This window comes from Pteropus alecto, unplaced genomic scaffold, assembly GCF_000325575.1.
Source record: "Pteropus alecto unplaced genomic scaffold, ASM32557v1 scaffold7, whole genome shotgun sequence".
Lineage (NCBI taxonomy): Eukaryota > Metazoa > Chordata > Mammalia > Chiroptera > Pteropodidae > Pteropus > Pteropus alecto.
Window position 1 is genome coordinate 5,829,329 of NW_006494614.1, and position 20,976 is coordinate 5,850,304.

Genomic DNA, 20,976 nt, shown 5'->3' on the forward strand with positions numbered 1-20,976 from the left:
CATTTCATTGGGGTAGACATATCTTTTCCAGGCAAATGCAGCTAAACTAACTTCAAAGGATCAGGGAATTTTAACCTCACCGTATGACAGAAAAGTGGGATGATTAATATATCTGAAAGCTTCAATAATCACCACACACCCCTTCAATGTACAGTGTAGGAAAGTGACTACAACCATTGTATCAGAACGGCATCTCAGGTGATCAAGACTAGCAAGATCATTAGTAAGCTAAAACTCCTGAAACATCTACCAGGCAACCAGCAACACATTAAGTCGCTTAAACACATTATTCTCATTTATTCTTCACATCACCCTATAAATAACTATCATTTTTCCCAATCCTATGAAAAGAAAGCTGAAGCTTATGTAGTAAAGTCATCTGACAAAAACAATACTGCAGGTAAGTTATGGAGTCAGATTTCCAGCTCAAGACTATCAGATTTCAGAGTCAACCATTTAATGATATTCTACCATCCTATAATAATGCATGTGTTATTAATGAGAGTCTGGGGGCCAGAAAGATGGGGGAAAACTATGACCAATGACTCAAGGAAGACAAATGAGAGAAAATCAGAATGCAAAAACACATGGTGACCTAAATAATGAGATGATGTTGGAGTAATTTTATTTATTCTCAGGGTAACTTATTTTCTTCTCATTGTAGTTCTAGCTACATTGAGGACCACTGAAATAGCTCTAGCAAGGGTGAAATGTAAAGTGCTAATTCGATTTGAGAATTACTACTAATCGAATGACTCTGCAAAGTTACTTAACCTCTTTGTTGCTCAGTTTTCTCATCTCTTAATTGTGGTGACAATAATAAAACTTGTTTTTTGTAAGGTTGTTAAATAGTCTACATTGAGTAAAGAGTTCTAAAATAGATAAAAAAACAAGCACTCAGTAAGTGTAAAGTAAGGTATTCTTTAACATATGCCACAGTAATCTCATTTCATATCCACAACAAACTATGATTTAAGTAATATTATTATTGCCATTTTACAACTGAGTAAATTTAAACTAAAAATGATTAAATAATAGAACCACATGTCAAATCTAGCTCTCTGATTTGAAGACCAGTACTCTTCACCACAAAAAAGTTTCTACTACAGGAAAAAAAGAGAATGACTGCTTTTGAACATGAAAGGGAAGGTAACGCATTACTCCCTTTAGGATATAGACCATCCATTTACAGCATTTTCTGTAGTATCACATATGTACACAAAATGATATACACATGAGAATACCTAGATTTTGAACAGCAGTCACTGAGGTAGGGATTCTTAACTTTATTTTAAACATAAATACTCATCTTGATAAAAACATAAAGATGTTGTGCCTCCTTAAAGATTCAAACATTCACTATCTCTTTATATCACTCCCAAGAGTCATGTACCTTTCTGTCTCTCATTGAAAAGATTTGATTAAAGGTTTGGCTACGTTAGATAAACTAAACAGCTTATTTCATGATAATCATCTTATCACATGTCATGCTTTCAACATGTGTTTGTATTGATACTGTGACACATTCATTCAACAAGTATATATGGACTTCCCACTCTAACCCACCCTATTATATGTACTGATTATACAGCAGTGACTAAGGTAGAGAAAATTTATGTCTCCTGGAAAATATTCTGAAGGAGCAAGGGCAAGCTTTAAATTAATTACTCATAATTTATATAAAAAGTCAACTGAAATTATTTACAAATGAAAAGAGTTAGCTCATGAAATGTGGAATAAAGATCTACACTGAAGGCAGAGCTAGCACAAAGTTCTTTAGGTGGAAACAAAATGAGTCTATTTGAGGAATGGGTACCTTTTAGTGATGAAATATATAAAGGAAAGATGGCCAGTTCTGATGGTATGTTGTGGTGAGAGGAGAGTGATACAGAGAGCAAATGAGAAGATAAATCATTATGGTATTGAAAGTAAGAGAAGAAATATGCATTTTATTCTATTTGTGAGGTATGTTAGATTGATGAAGAATATTGAGATTTGCAGGTACACACTGAGAACAGGATGGCAACATGCTTGCCAAATTCATGTTGCTTGGCTCCTGATCTGCCTATTGGAGTCACTAACTATTAGAGTTTGTCACATAAAGCACAACAGGGCAGGGAGATCTAAGGTCATTGTCTCATGCTCTCTTCCTTCCTTTTTATAAATAAAATAGAGCTATTATAGAAGAATTTTCACTTAGCACATCAATATATTTTCATTATGACTAGCAATTTATTGTTCTTTCAATATCTTCATCAGTCACTTTAAAATACTCTCCCTTGCAACATTATTTTTCTTTGGTAGAAGAGTAAGATGAATGACTTGAATGAATATGATGTAGTTCACACTTAAGGGAATTTCTTAAGGGAACCTGAACTAGTTCACATATGCAGAAGACCACTACAAAATTAACACTTAGTTACATAATGCTTATAGAAGATAACCATTGTCTTGAAAACTTTTATTAAAAATCGTAATGAAAGCTTTCAGTCACAAAGGAAGTCACAGAATGCTCCCCATGTGACTCAAGGGACCTTTTAGTGATGAAATAAACAGTCTGGGCTTTTTCCCTCCGTCCTGGGAAAAGCAACTATAGTTCACACTCTTTGATCTGTCATATTTTCCAAGGTTAACAAAAATCAGGAAAAGTGAAAAATGTATTCAGACAGGTAAAGTATTGTTTGTGGCATATATAAATTTAATATCTTAAGATTAAAATTGGCATTGTTCATATCTACTAACAATTCAGAGGATAGGTTATGCTCTGAGAAGGCCTCAGTGGACAAAGTGGACAAAGTGATGTCTATTGAAATTTCTTTATTAACTTTTTCATTACTGCAATTATAATTCTGCAATTATAATTCTGCAATTATAATGAATTATCTGTGTGTGAACTGAGCCTGACCTGTCTGCCTATGTCAAAGCCAGGAAATGCTACTAAGGGAATATTTCAAGGAGTTTCTAACACATCTTGGCAAAAATCCAAAGTTAACCTATTCCAGTAAAGAAATATCACATTTGGGAAATTAAAGTAGGTGTTTGACTTTTTGTGTGTGTATAAAGGGAAGGAGAAGGGTGAAAGGAAGGACCATAAAGACAAGGTGTGTAAGTCCATCATATAAGGTGTCATCTTGGAAATAAAAAGTTTTGGAAAATTCAGTCAACTTTGTGTCCAATATAATTTCAGTGCTTTAGTTAAGAATAATTTAGTTAATATTCTATTGGTTTCAACTAACAGACACCAACTTGGGATTGATCAAACAATAAGGGATTTCAATAGAAGGACTTCAAGGCAATCAAAGACAATAGCAATGGTATTCTTGGTGAATAAGAAGGAGGATCTGGAAAGCTAACTGGGACCAGATAATATTTTCTATTAATCCCACTTAATTCTATTTTGCATCTCTGATTCATTTTTTTTCTTCTGAAGATGAATTTCTCCATATCTCCATGCAAATTTATATCATTGTATCCATACCACTGAAAAATCTGAACACCAATCCCAAAGTCTTTTGGGTTGCCCATTTGGGAGCAGATGTATATATCTATATCAATCACCTATAGCCAACAGTTTATGGTCACATCATACTAACATCGGCAGGAGACTAATTTCTGTGGTGGAAATCTTTTCTCATTGAAAACTCAACATAAAATTGATTTCACCTTCCTATATGCACAAAAGATATTATGTGCTCAGATCTAATATTAGAGCACAGATATCTCTATCATGATCATGCGGTAATGACATTTCTGTAGTAGATTTAGTACAAACAAATAAAGATGAAAATGTCCTTCCATTCTTATCTATAGAAACCCCTCACATTTGAAAAGAACTTCACAAATTTAAACATGTATGCTCACATTTTCTTATTTTTCATATCCAAAATTACTCCCTGTAGTCATACATTATGATTCAATTAACTTAATTTTCCTCTCGTTTAAAAATAACTTTCTAGAATTATATAATGATTAAATTTTTTTCAAATCACTAACATAAAATAGTTAAAATTAACTATCTGCAAATGGAGGCTATTTTCCAAGGCAAATAAAGCAAAAAGGAGATTGAAATATGTAACGGGGCATGAAGGACTAAAATTTTCCCTTCAACTCTTGCCAGGTTTAGCCTCCAAAGAGTCTTCTCCACCTACACTGACCAACCCAAATTATCCAACCAACAGCTTCTAACCCATGCCCTTAATTTTGCTACCCTATTTCATACCCCACAGTGAACAAAGCCTACATTTCCCTTTAACTTCTGATAATTCTTGTAACAAAATTGATCATTAATTGCTCTTCTTCAGTCTATCTTATTAAATCTTTAAGCTACTTATTCTCCCTGAAATATTCATTTTAAAGCTATTCTTACTTTTGCTATGTTTTAACAAAAATTTGAGCTAATAAAGATTTAAGTGTGCTGGTGTGTCTACTTCAGTTTTAGTGTCATACCTCTATTAGTACTAAACTTATAATTCTGCTTTGAAGAGGAAGGATGTTTCAGAGACCCAATGACATATTCTATTTGGGGCCTCCACATCTGCCCTGTGAGTTTTGCTTTCTGACATGCACTCTGGCTTGTTACATCAGAGTGCAGCTTGAGCACTAAAAATAATAGTTCTTTGTTAAGAACCCTCCACTTTGTTTTTCCTTCACTTTCTAGGGTGTTTTGAACACATAGGTAAGAGAGTGCTGTTGACATTTTCAGATATATGTGCATATATATTATGCTAATTATACAGATATTTGAATATGTGGAGAATTTCCATTACAGAAATTTAGAATTACAAAGAGCACTTAGTACCTTGCAACGAGAAAATCTGTTAATTTGAGTGGCCCTTTAGAACAAAGAGAAGACATGGTCATGAGGATATTGTCTTTCTCATCTTTCAGATATCATGTGAGAAAGAGGCGACTTTATTTAAACAAAACGTGACAAATCTATAAGAAAGAGGCTACTTATTTAAACCTAATGTAATAAATGTTGTGTGCATTTGTATAAAAAATAGATTCCCTGCATCTAATCTTCCTCTCCTCATTGAAATAGATAATTAGCTTTTTACAGTGAAAATTTCTAATTTGTTGACATCAGCTCTACTTAATTCTCCTTTACCTGTTTCGTTTTTATTTCCTTTCTCCGTCCTCCTGAAAATTTTGTACTCTATCAAAATATTTTTGTCCTTATGTGTGCACTCAAGAAATATGTCATCCAGTTAGAGAGTAAAACTTTAAGAAACAAAGAAAAATTGTTAAACAGCATTTTTCTTTAAAATGTTGGTTAAAGAAAGTTAAATCTACAGGCCTGATTTTTAAAAAGTAAAAGCTTTTAAACATTAAAAATTATTTAAAGTTTAGCTTAGAAAATATAAATATATGAATTTTGTTCTATTTTTAATATTCTTCATATAATAGATAAACCATCTAAGTTAATATTTTTTAAAGTTTATTGTATATCTTCTTCCTTATGTTATATAAAATTAACATTCACACAATATTTTAGTTTGTGACAAATCTTAAAATCAATTTAATATTTTTAATTGTAATTGCAATTTTTAAAAGCAATTGCAAAAATAATTATATAGAAAATTCAAATATATAAAATTGTGTTTAAATTATAACAAATATTTTTTAAATGTTTAATCTCATTTCATTTTAATACTTTAAACTGTTGAGGGCTTAATGTGTAGATGTTAACTATAATTCATATATCCTTAATCAAATTTAATAACTTGTACTAACATTTAATTATATTAGTTAGTAAATAATATTGAGATAGCTGGATAAATTCAGCTGGTTTTGGATTAAGCATATTGGTCCTAAGGCTCATGCAGGACAAAAGACAGGAACACAAAAAAACCTTGAAGGCTTAAAATAAGTATTACACTGTAAATTTATGAGACCTTGGAACCCAACAGTTTCTGCCCACCCTTTTTAATAAATCCAAATTGTCCAAGCAATGATACTAAACTATGACTCCAGTCACTCTACCCATACATCCTGTCCCCAAATTATTGCAACTTAATCTGTCTCTGGGAAAAGACTACTTCTTGGCAAATACTTTTAAATAAATGTACTTAGAAATAGGTACAACACAATAGAACTTTAATTTGTTTTTTAATTATTTTTGTGCTTTACAGTGTCAAATTATATACTTCAAAGCCGATAAGGCATTTTTTTAAGTTTACCTTGAAACACAAGATCAAATGGAAAGATAGGAGATTAAAAGGTGTTTTGATATGATTATAACAATTCTCATGACCACAATATGAGACCCTGAGTATCATTTCATCTATTAACATAAATTATTGCCTATATATGTTAACACAATGGACCTACTGTCTTATTGTCTCATTCAGCAGATTTTACTGAGTATATCATGTATGCAAGAATTGATCTAATCTCTTGGGATCCAACAGTGAACAAAACAAACAAAAGTCATTGCCCTTCTAAAACTTAACAATCTACTAGAGGAAGACAGATAACATATGAGTTACATAACAAAGAAAAATGGGACAAAAATATAGACCCAGGAGAATCCCAGTATATGTTTATTGACACTGAGTTTCATCCTTTAACCCATTTGCAAGGTTATATATAATTTTAAACTATTTTTGGGAATAATTTTAGGTTCACAGCAAGTTTCAAAATTAGTTCAGAAATTACCTTTATACACTTTACCAGATTTCTCCAATGATTATAACTTATACAGTTATAGTATATCAATATCAGGAATTTATTATTGACAAATTCCTGTATATACTGTACATATGTTTCTACGTTATTTTATCACATGTATGAATTAGTGTAACCACCTCTGCAATTAACATGCAGAAGATTCCTTCATCACAAAGATCTCTCTCTATTATCATTTTATATTCTTATGTATCACTCTCCCCTGCACAATCCCTAAACTCTGGCAACTACAAATGTTTTCCATCACTGTAAGTTTATCACTCAAGAATGTTATATAAATGGAAGCACACAGTTTTGACTTTTTGTAATTGGCTTTTTTCCTCAGAATAATGCCCTTGAGATCCATCTAAGTTGTTGTTATCAATAGTTTATTCATTTTTTATTGCTAAGACGTATTCAATGGTATGAATGTATCACAGTTTGTTTAACCATTCACTCACTGCAGCACATTTTAGTTGTTTCCAGGTTTGACTATTACAATAAAGCTGCTATAAACATTCATGTACAGACTTTTCAGTGGACATAAGTTTTCAGTTCTCTGGGATAAATACAATCACTGAGTCTCATGATAGTCTCATGTTTATTTTTATAAGAAAGTGCCAGACTTTTTTGTGTAGCTATTCTGTTTTACATTCCTATTAGCGATGTTGAGAGATTCAGTTTCTATGCATCCTCACCAGCAATTGGTGGTGGTGACGGTGGTGTTATCATTATTTCTTATATTAGCTCTTCTATTGGATGTGTGGTGATATTTCATCACAACCTTAGTTTGGATTTCCCTAACGGCTAATAATGGTGAATACCTTTTCATATGCTTATTTGCCAATCTGAGATGCTAATCAGACTGAGACATGCCAATGTCTCAGTCCTTTTCCCATTTACTAATTGAATTTTTTTTTTTTTTTTTTTTTACAATTGAGTTTTGAGAGTTCTTCCTATATTCTGGATATGTGTTCTTTGTCAAATATGAGATTGACAGTTTCTAATAACTTTTCCTAGTCTGTATCTTTTCTTTTCATTCTATTATTAACTGGGAATTATATGAGCAAAAGGTTTAAATTTTGATAAAGTCCAATTTATCAATTTTTCTTTTTATAGATCATGCGCTTATTATCAAGTTTAAAAACTCTTCATTCAGTCCTAGGCCCACAACTTTTTGTCTATGTTATCTTATAAAAGTTTATAATGATAATTTTTATGATCTCTATATTTAGTTCTGTGACCAATTTAGAATAATATTTTTACATAAGGTGTGAAATTTAGGTCAAAGTTTCAGTTTCTTGTTTTTGTTTATTGATATACAATGGTTTTAGCAGCATTTGGTGAAAAGAATGTTCTTCCACAATGAATTCATTTTGCATCATTGTCAAAATTCAGTTGGTCATATATGCAGGGGGGCTATTTCTGTGTTCTTTATTCTGTTACGTTGATCTATATGCCTATTCCTTTACCAAAATCAGTCTTTATTACTGTATCTGTATATTAAATCTCAAATTGGATAGGGTGATACTTCCTAATTTATTCCTCTTTTACAAAATTGCTTTGGCTATTCCTGTTCCTTTGCTGTTCCTTTTAGAATCTTGTCTATATCTAAAAAATCCTGATACTAATTGCATTATATCTATGTATCTCTTGAGAAGAATTAACATCGGTGGTCTGTTGAGTCTTCCAAACCATAAACAAGGCATGCTTCTCCATTTATTTAGATCTTCTTTGATATCTTTCATCAGAATTTGTTTTTAAAAATAATTATTGACATACATGCCTTGCGACATCTTGTTAGATTATGATACTTACGTATCATAATTTTAATTTCAGTTCTATGTATCAAATATTAGTCCATAGAAATGAAACTGATTTTTATATGTTTGTATACTGCAACTGTGCTGAACTCACTTATTAGTTTTAGGAGATTTTTTTGTCAGTAAATTTCTTGAGATTTTCTACATGGACAATACAACATACAGGGAATTCACTGATAAAGTGTATTTGGACAAGTGTGGGTAGGAAGAATTAGCTACCTCCTTGTGCTCTACTTTGATAATGCAAAATAATAAAATAAATATAAAATAAACAAAATAAATAAAATGAAATAAAATGAAATAACATAAGATAAAATAAATCAATGCTTTTAATTAGCTGTGCCCTCACCCAGGCCTCAGGCTGCAAGTAGAAATCTGCCAATTCAGGGTAGAGAAAGTAAAGAATATTATAGGTTAAGTGTATATGAAATATATGTTACAATATAAAAGTCTAAAAGTCCTAATAAAGAATAGTCAAGAATTTGAATGCTCTTGCTAAAGTGGTTTTATTATTTACTGTATGCAATTTATCTTTAAATTTTATTCTTTGATAACATTTTTTAATTGTTTAATAATTCCTTTTGGTAGCAATGGACTCAAAAATAACAGCAATAAGCATAGCAACAATAAAACTCATGTATAGTGAAACGTTAAATAAAGAACTTCCATTTTTTTAATGAAAGTTGATGAATTTCAACATATTCCTATCAAAAATACAGGAAATCCTGTGAAAAATACAAATAATAATTCCATATTGAAAAAAAATGTGTTCTTCAGAAAAACTTCATGTCATGATACTAGAAACAACTGAAGAATGATAACAGGATTTTGATATGTACTATTTCATTTTAATATTCATTTATGTTATTTTTAATGTTCATATTATAATCAATATAAGGAATTATTTTTTGCTGTATAGTTCATATGATTATTTGTATTCTGTAGAAATAATCTTAAGGATAGTTTATAATACAATTTTATAGATTCTTCAATATAATAAAAACAATTGTTGCTCAATAAATGTGTCTTTTAATTTCACCATGTTATTTTAGTGACCTCTTTCAGACTCAAGTATCCCAAATTCATGATAAATTATGCTATCAACCTAATTCTTTACTACATTAGAAGTTAATGAGGGCTACGAAGAAAACAGTTTTAAAAGACTGGGGAAGGCTTATTGAAAGTTCCACTGTGCAGAATGGATGAGGCACATGGCAAATACAGAGTGCTCAGGTTACAGGTGATCTTTGATCAAAAACTTAAAGGAGGTGAAGAGGTGAGTTATGTAGGTATCTGGAAGAAGAGTTTTCCAGGTAGAGTAAATGGCATTCTAGAATCTCTAAGGCCTAATGTGTTTGAAGAATAGCAGAGGGTTAGTATGGATGATGTTGGAAAAGAAATAGTAAGAGAAATTAGTAAGAAATGAGGTTAAACAGGTAACAGAATCATGGTGGTATATCAAAGTTTGTAAGGCATAATGAGGCATTACTGGTACTTTGTTATTTCACTTTTATTTAAATAAGGAGTTGTCAAAAGAATTTAAGCAGAGTTGTGTAATGACCTGATTTATGTTTGAGACACATGCTTCATTTTTGAAAATAGATTGTAGAGTAACAATTTAGTAGGCTATTACTCTAATCCAGGCAAGAGATGATGACCTGAACAGGGAAGAGAGATGGTGAAATTTAAAAATTACAGCCTGTATTGGACATGAGCCAAATCTAGAATAAATGCTTTCCTCAGAAACTGGATCAGAATCATCAATCCAGGCTGGACTCTAAATCTTTATGGTTTCTGCAAATTGGTTAAATTGGTTTCAGTGATTCAGTTTGGATGCAAGAATAATGAGAATTAAAAGAAGTGAATGTTCAATATTGCTATAACAGGTACCTTCCCTGTCTATCATAGCTTCAACTCTTTCTTCTTTGCCTTTTTACTTTATTACTTATCTTACAATGTCATAAAGGATACTCTTCTGTTAGAGCATGAGGACCAATTATATTATAAATTATTGTATATAGTGACAACAGCCTTATACTTTATGAGAACCACAAGAGCACAGTTTTTCAAAGACACATAATTATAGTGTTGGCATGTTAAATTTTTATAACTAGCTTATTGAAGTTTCTATTTCAATAAGGTATAAACATGACACTTCTTTACATTTATTCTAATGACTAGCCTACAATTGGGCCATATAAAATCCTCCTTCACATTCACATAAAATCATCCTAAATGGGTTACATAATATTCCGATCAGTTCAATTTAACTTGATAAATTTATACCTGATCCACAGTTTTGCTCTCTTCTATTGTTGGTAAAATGTGTGGCTTGGGAGAGATGGAATGGAAGGAGGATAGTGGTCTGCTTTTCCATTCTTCCTCCATCCTTCCCTCTGGCAGTTGTCCTACAGGATGAGGACATGGAAGTCAGATAGAGGACCCAAGGATCCAATTGGGCAAATCATTATAAAAGTATTGGGGCAGGATCCCTTCATGACTCTGGTTTGGTCCTATTTCAGCACAGGATAGTGGTCTCTATCAATGTGGGAAGGAATGAGTATGTGCATCTCTCTATGCATCCTATTCATTAATAATAAAGTCTCTCCCATACTGGGTGGATATATCTCTCATTGGTCCTATACCTTCACTTGCGTCTCCTGGTGGGGCATAATTTTACTTGAAACAGCGGCCAACTGAAAAGCTGTTTTCTCTTTCTTCTTCTTACATTTTCCTATTCTCTTAAAGACTCTTCTTTTCTAGTTAGATCATTTATATAATAGTTTCTTTCATCCTGATGGTTATGTGTCACTTCTCCACTTGTGGCTCTGGAGATCCTGCAGTTCATTCAGATAGCTTCCCCTTTTGTATGCATTCAGCTTCACAAGTGAAATTTCTTGGAGATTTCCCATATGTCCCTTTCCCCCACATCTCCCTTTTTTTTTCTTTGGCCAAGAAAAAAAAATTCTTACTATAACTACTTCACTTCCTTCAAAATAAAGACATTCCTTCAAAATATCTCTCTCTTCCACTCCTATTGTTCTTCTAAGGCAGAAATAGAAGAGGTTGGGATGATGTCTGGTATTTACAGGATTGGTTCTGACATCTCATAGTAACACTTGGGAAGAAATTTACAGTATCATGTTACTTCTATTTAAAATTAGTCTGTATTTCTACTCATAGACTGGTAAATTTACATTCAGGAATTACTTTCCAATTTTGTATAGATCTATATGAAATTATGGTTACTTGCGTTTGTCTCTAAAACAAAAATTTTTAAAGGAGGATTAATTCATTAATTGAAACAATTAAATTTATTAATATTTTGGCAAACTTGCAGAAAAAAATTTCTATAAAAATAAATGAGAAATATAAAATATTGAGTATGGAAGTAGGAAGTTTATTTTAGGTTAGTTCTTTAACAACATTTGATAAGAAAAGTTCAATATCCAGAAGTCTTCATCTTTGTGCCAGACTGGCATGTATCAGGCAATGTCAAGAAGTAACGAGCAGGTTTCAAAGAATATATAAATAATGCAGGTTCACTGTCACTGCACAAGTTTCATGAGTTTCCTGTACTATTTTTCACTTAAAAATATGATTCTGGAATAAAAGAAAACTCAAAACTCAATAAAAACAAAAAGTGTTTGAATTGCAATTAATATTTTGAACGTTTGCTCTACATTTAATCAATAAGGCCAAACAATCACCAATAGTATGTGTATAAAGCTCTGAGATAAAAGTAAGTGGACTTTTGGTGTTAGATATGGGTTTTAATTCCAACTCTGTCACTTACAAGCTGGCCTTTGGAGAGTCAGACATTCCATAACCTATTCTTCTATCTTTAACAGTGAGAATATAATGTCTGCCTTGCAGAAAGATTGTAAGAATTACAAATAAGTAAAGAACATGGTATAGAGCAGTAATTTTTTAGCAGTCATTAGTACTGTTATCATTAGAAGGTTAGACTGAAAACAGAGGAGAGAATCATTCAGGAGAAAACTTGGAGGGTATCTCTTGCTGGCAACTAGGAATGAAGGAATAGGCAGAGACAAGATGTCAAATATAGAGACTCTGGACTTTTGATCCAGCTTCACTCTATTAATTTTACTGATATAGTTTGACCAAGATGTACAATTACTAGTGTAAATAACCATTTTAACCTAAAGACTAGAGCATATTCTGCTTACTTCCTAAAGAACATTTCTACTATCAGACTATCAGCAACATTTCCATTTTTGCAGACTGCTTTATAGTTACCACTATTCTTTAACAATTTCTTAACCACATTTTTGAGGCAGTCTGAATGACAAGGACTTAAAAATGGTAGTGATTAATCCATTGTCTATGAACACAGCTGTTGGTTTCATCTCCAAGTTATTTTGCAAATGGTTGAATTGTGGTTCTCTCCCAGACAAAGGCTAAATCCAGGGCATCTACTTGAGTGAAATAAGAGAGAATACCAATGCTATTCAAGAATTTTACCAACTACTAGTCTCTCACCCTCTTGGTGGTTTTAAATGAAGCAAATGCATCATAGAGTGAAATTATTTGGACAGATGTCAGAGTAAACTTAAAGGAAAAATCAGCCCACTGTGAAGGACTTCTCAGTTACCAAAGGAGTGCACAGGAGGTGTGGAGACAAATCTTATTACTGGGTAATGGGATTTAGTCCTGTGTCCAGACACCAGTTTGAAAATATGATTCTGCTCAAGACATAGGCAGAAGAGTTCTTAAATGGGACAAAATTCTGTCTTCAGGAAAGATGGAATATATTTCACTAAAGTCAATCTGATTCCCCTTTTATTAAATTGCTTGAAGGAAAAGAAAATCTTTGCTGACACAGGAAATGCTGAAGCCTCCTGAGCTCGGTCCTTTGAAGATAAGGTCTACAGTAGGCAGTGGGTAAAAGAAAAACAGAATCTTGGGAGAGGTAAGCTCGTGCACATTAGGGATTTCTAGTTAAAAGGCATCACTTATTTTTCCTAAGCAAGGCCTAGAATATGAATAGTAGATTATTTTAAAGTATTACATATTTTATACTAAATAGTAAAAAATGTACAAGATGGAACATCAAAATCCGTTCACTTTTCCCCGCAAAAACTCCACATAACCCTTAACATATTTTTTTCTCATTGCCCTACTGTTTATCAATAATTGTTTGTCTAAAAAAATGCATTAGCAAATATAGGGTTTAGGGGGAAGGTGAAGTGGGTGAAGGAAACTGGACTTTGGGTGGTAAACACAATAGAATATACAGATGTCAAATGATAATGTACATCTGAAAATTATATAATTATATTAACCAATGTTACCCCAAAAAACTTAATCAAAATTTTAAAAAAAGGAAAAATAAAATAAATAAAATAAAATAAAATGCATTAGCTAGAGTTATGCTGTCTTAGAGCAAGGATTTGCATTTCCTTTTTTCTGTGAGGAAGCAGATAGTAAATATTTTAGTCTTTGTTGAACAAAAGGTCTCTGTCACTACTACTCCATTCTGCCACTGCAGCACAAAATTAGCCATAAACAATTCACGAATAAATGGTCATGACTGGTTTTGGCCAGAAGTTTGTGGACTGCTGTCCTTGATGTTAGCTAGTCATTCAGCATCTTTATTAATACAGCCCTAGCATCAATTTCAGTTTCCCATATGTGATACAGATTAATTAATTAATTAATTAATAAGAAGGAATATATTTATTCTCCTGGTAGTTCATCCTCTCTGTAGTCTTTTATATCCTACTTCTGCTTTGAAATGATTGCAGTTGGTTAGTTATGAGACCATCTGAACACTTTTTAAAAATTTAACCTCAAAATATATAATAGACACAATTTAATTTCTACAGTATCACTGCCAGAAAATTCATAATATAAATCTAATCATGAGGGAATATTAGAATAACCCAAATTGTGGGATCGTCTATAAAAATGTCAAGGTCAAGAAAGACAAAGGAAGGCTGACATAATGTTTCAAAATAAAGACGAATAGAGAAGCATGAAAAACAAATACAATGAGTAGCCCTGAAGTACATCTTAGATAAAGGAAAAAGCTATAGATGCCATTTATTGGATAAATAAAAAAACAGAATTAAATAATAATGTTGAGTCAACATTAAAGTTCTTTAATGTTGTTACGAAAAAGAATGACCTTGTTCTTAGGTAATAAGTATTTAGTGATGAAGGTTGTTGGGATAATGATGTCTCCATCTCACTCTCACATGATTTAGACAAAATAGTATACATACATAAAAATTGACAGTGAATGGTAAATCAAATGGGGGTAAATCAGGCTAAAGTATATACAAGAATTCTGCATGAAAATTTACTTTGAAAGTACTTTTGCCCATCCTGTCCTACTTCCCAGATTTAAGATACATATAAAATAGGAAAAATCAAGATACTTTCATAGATGATTTTTAACTCTACATAATATCTTCTAAAAATAACGCTTGTTTTTCCTATAGAAAAATCATTCTTAAAGAAATTCTAATAACTGAAAAATTCAACCAAGGAAATTTCAAGTAATTCTCAAAGTACCCAATCAGCAGGAGATACTTAAAATACTTATTATATCTGCTTTTTAAAAATTAGATTATGTTTTGCCTGTAAACCAGATTAATAAGACAATAATACAGAGTATTTAAGCTCAATGCTGGGTAAGGGCAGAACAAAATAATTTGGTGAATCAAAGAAAAAAAAATTTCAAAATAAGACTATAACAGAGGAGCTTTCAGAGGAAGAATAAAATAAACAATAGTACTTAGAAATTTCTGAGGATCCAATTTGAGAGGTTGGTTAAAAAGACAAATATTTTCTTGGATGGATAACCTCCAGAGTGAGAAGAATATCCTTTCTCTGGACAATTTTAAAACAGTTTTGTGTTAATTCTAAATGACCTTTGCTTTTAGACAGGTTTACTTCGCTTATTTCCTATTTAGTGTTTTTAAATTATTATAATTGTAGAACTTTGGAAGCTCTACATGCTGTCTTATATTAAGCTCTTCCAACTTAGAGTACTGAGCCAATATGGAAAATCTGGAATTATCTGAAACTACTTTCTTTTTTAAAACAACTTTATTGAACTACAGTTGACATACGAAATGCTATAGGTATTTAATATATACAACTTGATAAGTTTGGATATAAGTATACATCCATGAAATCATCACAGCAATCAAGGCCATAGAGTTATCCATCAGATCTAGAAGGTTCCTCCTGCCTCCTTTATTAGTTTATTTATAAATTGATTTGTGTGTGTGTGTGTGTGTGTGTGTGTGTGTGTGTTGTGTGTGTGTGTGTGTGTGTGTGTGTGTGTTAAGAACACTTAACATAAGCCCTACCTTGTTAGCAGAATTTTAAGTATAAAATACAGTTTTGGTAACTATAGGCCCTATAGTTATACAGATCTCCAGAATTTATTAATTCTGCATCACTGAAACTTTGGATCCCATGACCGACTTCCTTCCGTAAAGTTATACATAAGTCTGGACCAATCACTTGAACCATGGGTACTAAGTCTAACAATTCGGGAAAGAGGTGAAATAGAATAAATCCTGAAGAATATCACCAGGCTTAACTGAAAAATATCAATTGTGACATCTAAAAGAAATTAACTTGTAAAAAATGTAAAAACATACTGATTATTTTTATTCCTACTTTTTAAACCATAGGCTGACCTGAGACTGTGGTTCATTATATAATATCTTTTCAGCAAACCTGAACTCAGATCGATTCCTCTAGCTTTTTTTTTTTAAAAGAAGCAATACATTCTTTTGCTAGCAACATACCTAAAGGCTGCAAATGGCAAATTATAAGGTTAGCTTTATAGATAAAGCAATTCGAAAATGACCAGTAAAACAATGCCTCGAAAATTAAAGTATCCTCAAATTGTGATATTTCCAGAATTTGTATTGATATATTTACTGCTTTGCAGCAATATCAACTATTTTGATCTGAAATTGGCCAAATGACCTCCATAAATTACCATTTATCTTATTTTAGACCTTGCAACATTTCTTCCTCTATAAACTCTTTTCAAATTATAGATATTGTTATCACAGTAGAAGGTCATTTTAAATGTTTGTGGGTTCAAATAATGCTTAAAATCAATAGTGTTTTCTGCATATCTCCACACTCTTCTTGATTCAGGTAGAGAGGCTACATTCTACAGAATATAGAATTTTTGCTGCTGAAAGTCACCTTTATCAAAAGAAACAGCTTTAGGAACTTATTTATTTTTGTTTTGAAGCTTTACTTTGATTTATATCATACCAATACTTACTCCTAACTGATGTTTCTTGAATGTGAAATATATTTATATAATTATGGATCATAAAATTTGGTCCAAAAATTTTTTAAAGATCTTCTTGAATTCTTGAAGTAGTCTTTAAAACAAAAAACAAAGGCAAGTTGTTTGCGGATATAGGTAATAGTCATCTGTTAAATGTCAATTATGAGCATATGTTTACACACATATACATACACATGCGTGCATGCACACACACACACGCGCACATACACACACACACACATAGTTGTTTGTAAAGAGTCCTATTTTCAATGATTCCTGCTTGCTCCCTCTAGCTCCAAAGCCATTTTGATCCTGGCTTTGTCAAATATGCTATTTACAGCAATTGTAGTCTTACTACTGATTTGTCATTCTCCACCAGTAGCAGCAAGTAAAGAATTACAATGGTTACTCTCCCTTAATATATGGCATCAAATTATTTGTTTTAAGTTATATATTCTTTTCTCCTGAATCAGAAATACATGTAGATATGGAGTGACATGTCATCATTATAATTGTTTCTATAAATTTGTGTTGAAAAAACAATTATGTAGCCACTTCTAATCTCAAAAACTCTGAAAAGATTTTTAAGTTATGTGAATTTGCCTTGGATTTATTTTTAAAATCTTAGATTTTTCATGAAAATATTTAACTATCTTATTTTATAATTAGAGTGCAACTTTTCATTTTTGTATAAGAAACATTTACACAGGTATATTTTTATAACATGTTCATATTACCTAGTATTAGTATTAATTCCTCTCATTTGTGTCACAGCATAAAAAAGTACATTCTCATCAGTATAAAATTCTACTGTTTAAATCAAATTTATATATACATACACATAGTCTTGAACATCACATTCTGTCAATAGCTTTGGCAATTTTTCAATATATATATTTACATCAAATGAGATCATTCAATTCCCCAATTGTCAACCAGGGTGTTGAGGTGGTCTAGCATGTGTCTGTATGTTAGCCTTGAGAGCAAGTTGAGATTTCTAAATCCTCCATTCGGCTAGTGTCAGGAGAATTAATGCAGACAATCAAAGTCAAGGACCTTGATGCTAGGGCTATTAGCTAAGGGCAGAATTCTATAAAATCTATACCATCTTCTGTCACTAATATCAATCACCCAAATGTGTAGTCATCTCAATAAAAAAATAAATTTAAAAATTAAAAGTATTCCTTTAGAACTCAGATATGAGATAAAGATATCCACTATCATTACTTCTTCCCAACATTATATGTGAGGTCTTAGCCAACGCAATGAGACAAATAAATGACAGGCATTAAGAGTAGGTGGAAAATGCAGCCAAAAATAAATAAAAAGTAGTTTCAAAATGAGATCAACTATAAAATGCATAATTAGCATCAATTTCTTTATTAAATGATCATTTATGAAAAGTTGTTTTTTTTAAATGAAAGAATATTCTTTCATGTCACCGAAAACCCTTTGTATTATATAGTGCTTAGTTCTCACTTTAAAATCTTAAGGGTGAGTGAGATCTTGCACACACCCAGGCTGTACTGGCATGTGGAAATTAGGTCATTATGAAGGCCTTGGAAGTGCATAAGTACTTGTACATTTGTAGATGAACTAGCTGAATAAAAATATATTTTTGAATATTGACCGTTGATAGTTTCTTGAATAACATAAAAGGAATTTGCTAGATTCCACTAACATTTTTATCAAAATTGCATTATCAGAAGACTATTGTCTTTGTTCATGTTCTAGATGTTACAAAAGACACATGTCAAGTGTTAGTAAATTAATATGATCTAAAACAAAAGGACTACCTTATATTAACATTAAGGGTGTACATGTAACATTCACGTATGTTCTCTATAGTTCTATACAAATAAAATGAATTGGGCTTTGCCTCTAAATTAAATTATTATGTTATTTCTTAATTCTAAAATAATGCATTTTATGATTTTATGTTTTATATTGATTGTCACATAAATATATAAATGATAGTACCATTTGGAAAAAAAGGACAAAATGCAAACATTTGCTATACATTTAGTAATTTGTTTTCTCAACCTGTCTTATGAGATTAATTTCAATTATCATAAATGTTTGATTTATAAAAAAAGTCATTCCTTTTCAGGGATTTTTTTTTCACTTTGTTATAGAGTAAAATATATGTGTGTGTGTGTGTGTGTGTGTGTGTGTGTGTGTGTGTGTATGTATATGTATATGTGTATATATATATACACATATATATATACTGTTAATGGACTGTTAATGGACTGTAAATCATGTTCAAATGCTTGTCTTTATCCTCTAAATTTAATTTCCAAATCCATTTATTATTCTATGCTATGTGTAGAACTATGAAAGTTGTGTTTAACTGCTTTTCTGAATCTTTTAAAACATCTTTGTTTATTTACATTGCTATCAGGTAAAAGTTAAAAATATAGATAAAAACTTACCTTTTCTAAATTTAAAATATAGCATAAAATAATTTAAGAGAAAAGCATGCAGCTACTGTTGATCATTTAAGCTTCTGACTATATGATGTATAATTAGGATTAGCATAACAATATTAGCTAAGGGCAATGCAACAGTGGAGTGTTCATTTTTAAATTCTTTAATTTAAATTGGATCACCAGTAAGTTATCTGTCAGTGTTACCAGCAAATTATTTTTGGACACAGAACACAAAATGAGACCTGAGTCCTTTCTCTTTTCTAGCAGTCTCATTTAAACCAGCATAGATACAAACTGATGATTGCCAGACAGAAGGGGGGTTGGGGGCTGGGTGAAAAAGGGAAAGAATTAGGAAGTACAAATTGGTATTTACAAAATAGTTATAGGGATGTGAAGTACAGCATAGGGAATACAGTCAATAATATTGTAATAACTATGTATAGTGACAGGTGGACACTAGACTAATCGGAGGAATCACTTCGTAAATTATATAAAAGTCTAAACACTATGCTGTACACCTTAAACTAACAAAATAATACTGAATGTCAACTCTAATTTAAAAATAAATATGTAAATAGTTAAATTTAGAGGATAAAGACAATCATTTGGACATGATTTACAGTCCATTAACACCTCTGTATAGTGACAGGTGGACACTAGACTAATCGGAGGAATCACTTCGTAAATTATATAAAAGTCTAAACACTATGCTGTACACCTTAAACTAACAAAATAATACTGAATGTCAACTCTAATTTAAAAATAAATATGTAAATAGTTAAATTTAGAGGATAAAGACAATCATTTGGACATGATTTACAGTCCATTAACACCTCTAAAAGGCAAGTGCCTGCCCATAAGGAGTTCTCAGTCCAATGAGTGAGGTAATATTTATCTGCTCACATAAAAGTTCTACATGTCCTGTTAAAAAAGTCACATATTGATTTTTAGAATGTATGAATACAATTAGAACAAGACAACATTTGACTACTTTTAATCCAATTACTCATTAAATTACAACTAGTGAAGACTGATGAGCTAAGTATAATAAAATTTGCTATAGAGAAAGGAGAAAATCTGAAGTGTGGGGTCTTTTCTGATTCTTCAGGGGGATAGCATTTGGAGACAGCTCATGCTATAGTGGAAACTAAATCTGGATATTAAAAAAAAAAAGACTGAAAACTAAACAAGACAAAAACTTTGTCTACTGAATAATTTCAGAGAATTAGCCTTGAAAAAAATGACCTAGTGTCTCGTCAAAAATAGGGAAATATCTACCTGATCATTTGTTTTAATCTAATTGTGTGACCTTGAGTGACTTGTGGTCTTTGCAACTGGTACTTTTTCCTGAAACATAAAGATTTTAATTTATTAATTCAGAAAATATTGATTACTGTCAAGCAGAATTTTTTTCTAGATTTATAAATAAAAAAGATGAAAGGCATGATACTTGTTTTCAAATATCTTAAAATTTTGTGGATAGTAACATTTCTTTCTTGACCTTTTCATGAATAAATTACAGACACATTTATAGACTACTTTATGAAAGACATAACAAATAAACATTTTTCTAAATTAACCTTCAAATCTAATATAGATTATTAATTTTAATTATATTTCATCAGTACAAATTCATTTAAAATTAATATTTTTAAAAGAACATTACTATAGACATTTTAACTAAGATTACTAAAATTTTGTTGGAAGTTATGACTAAACTATGACCCTTAACCTATCCAAATAAGAGTGTTCACTTTAGTGT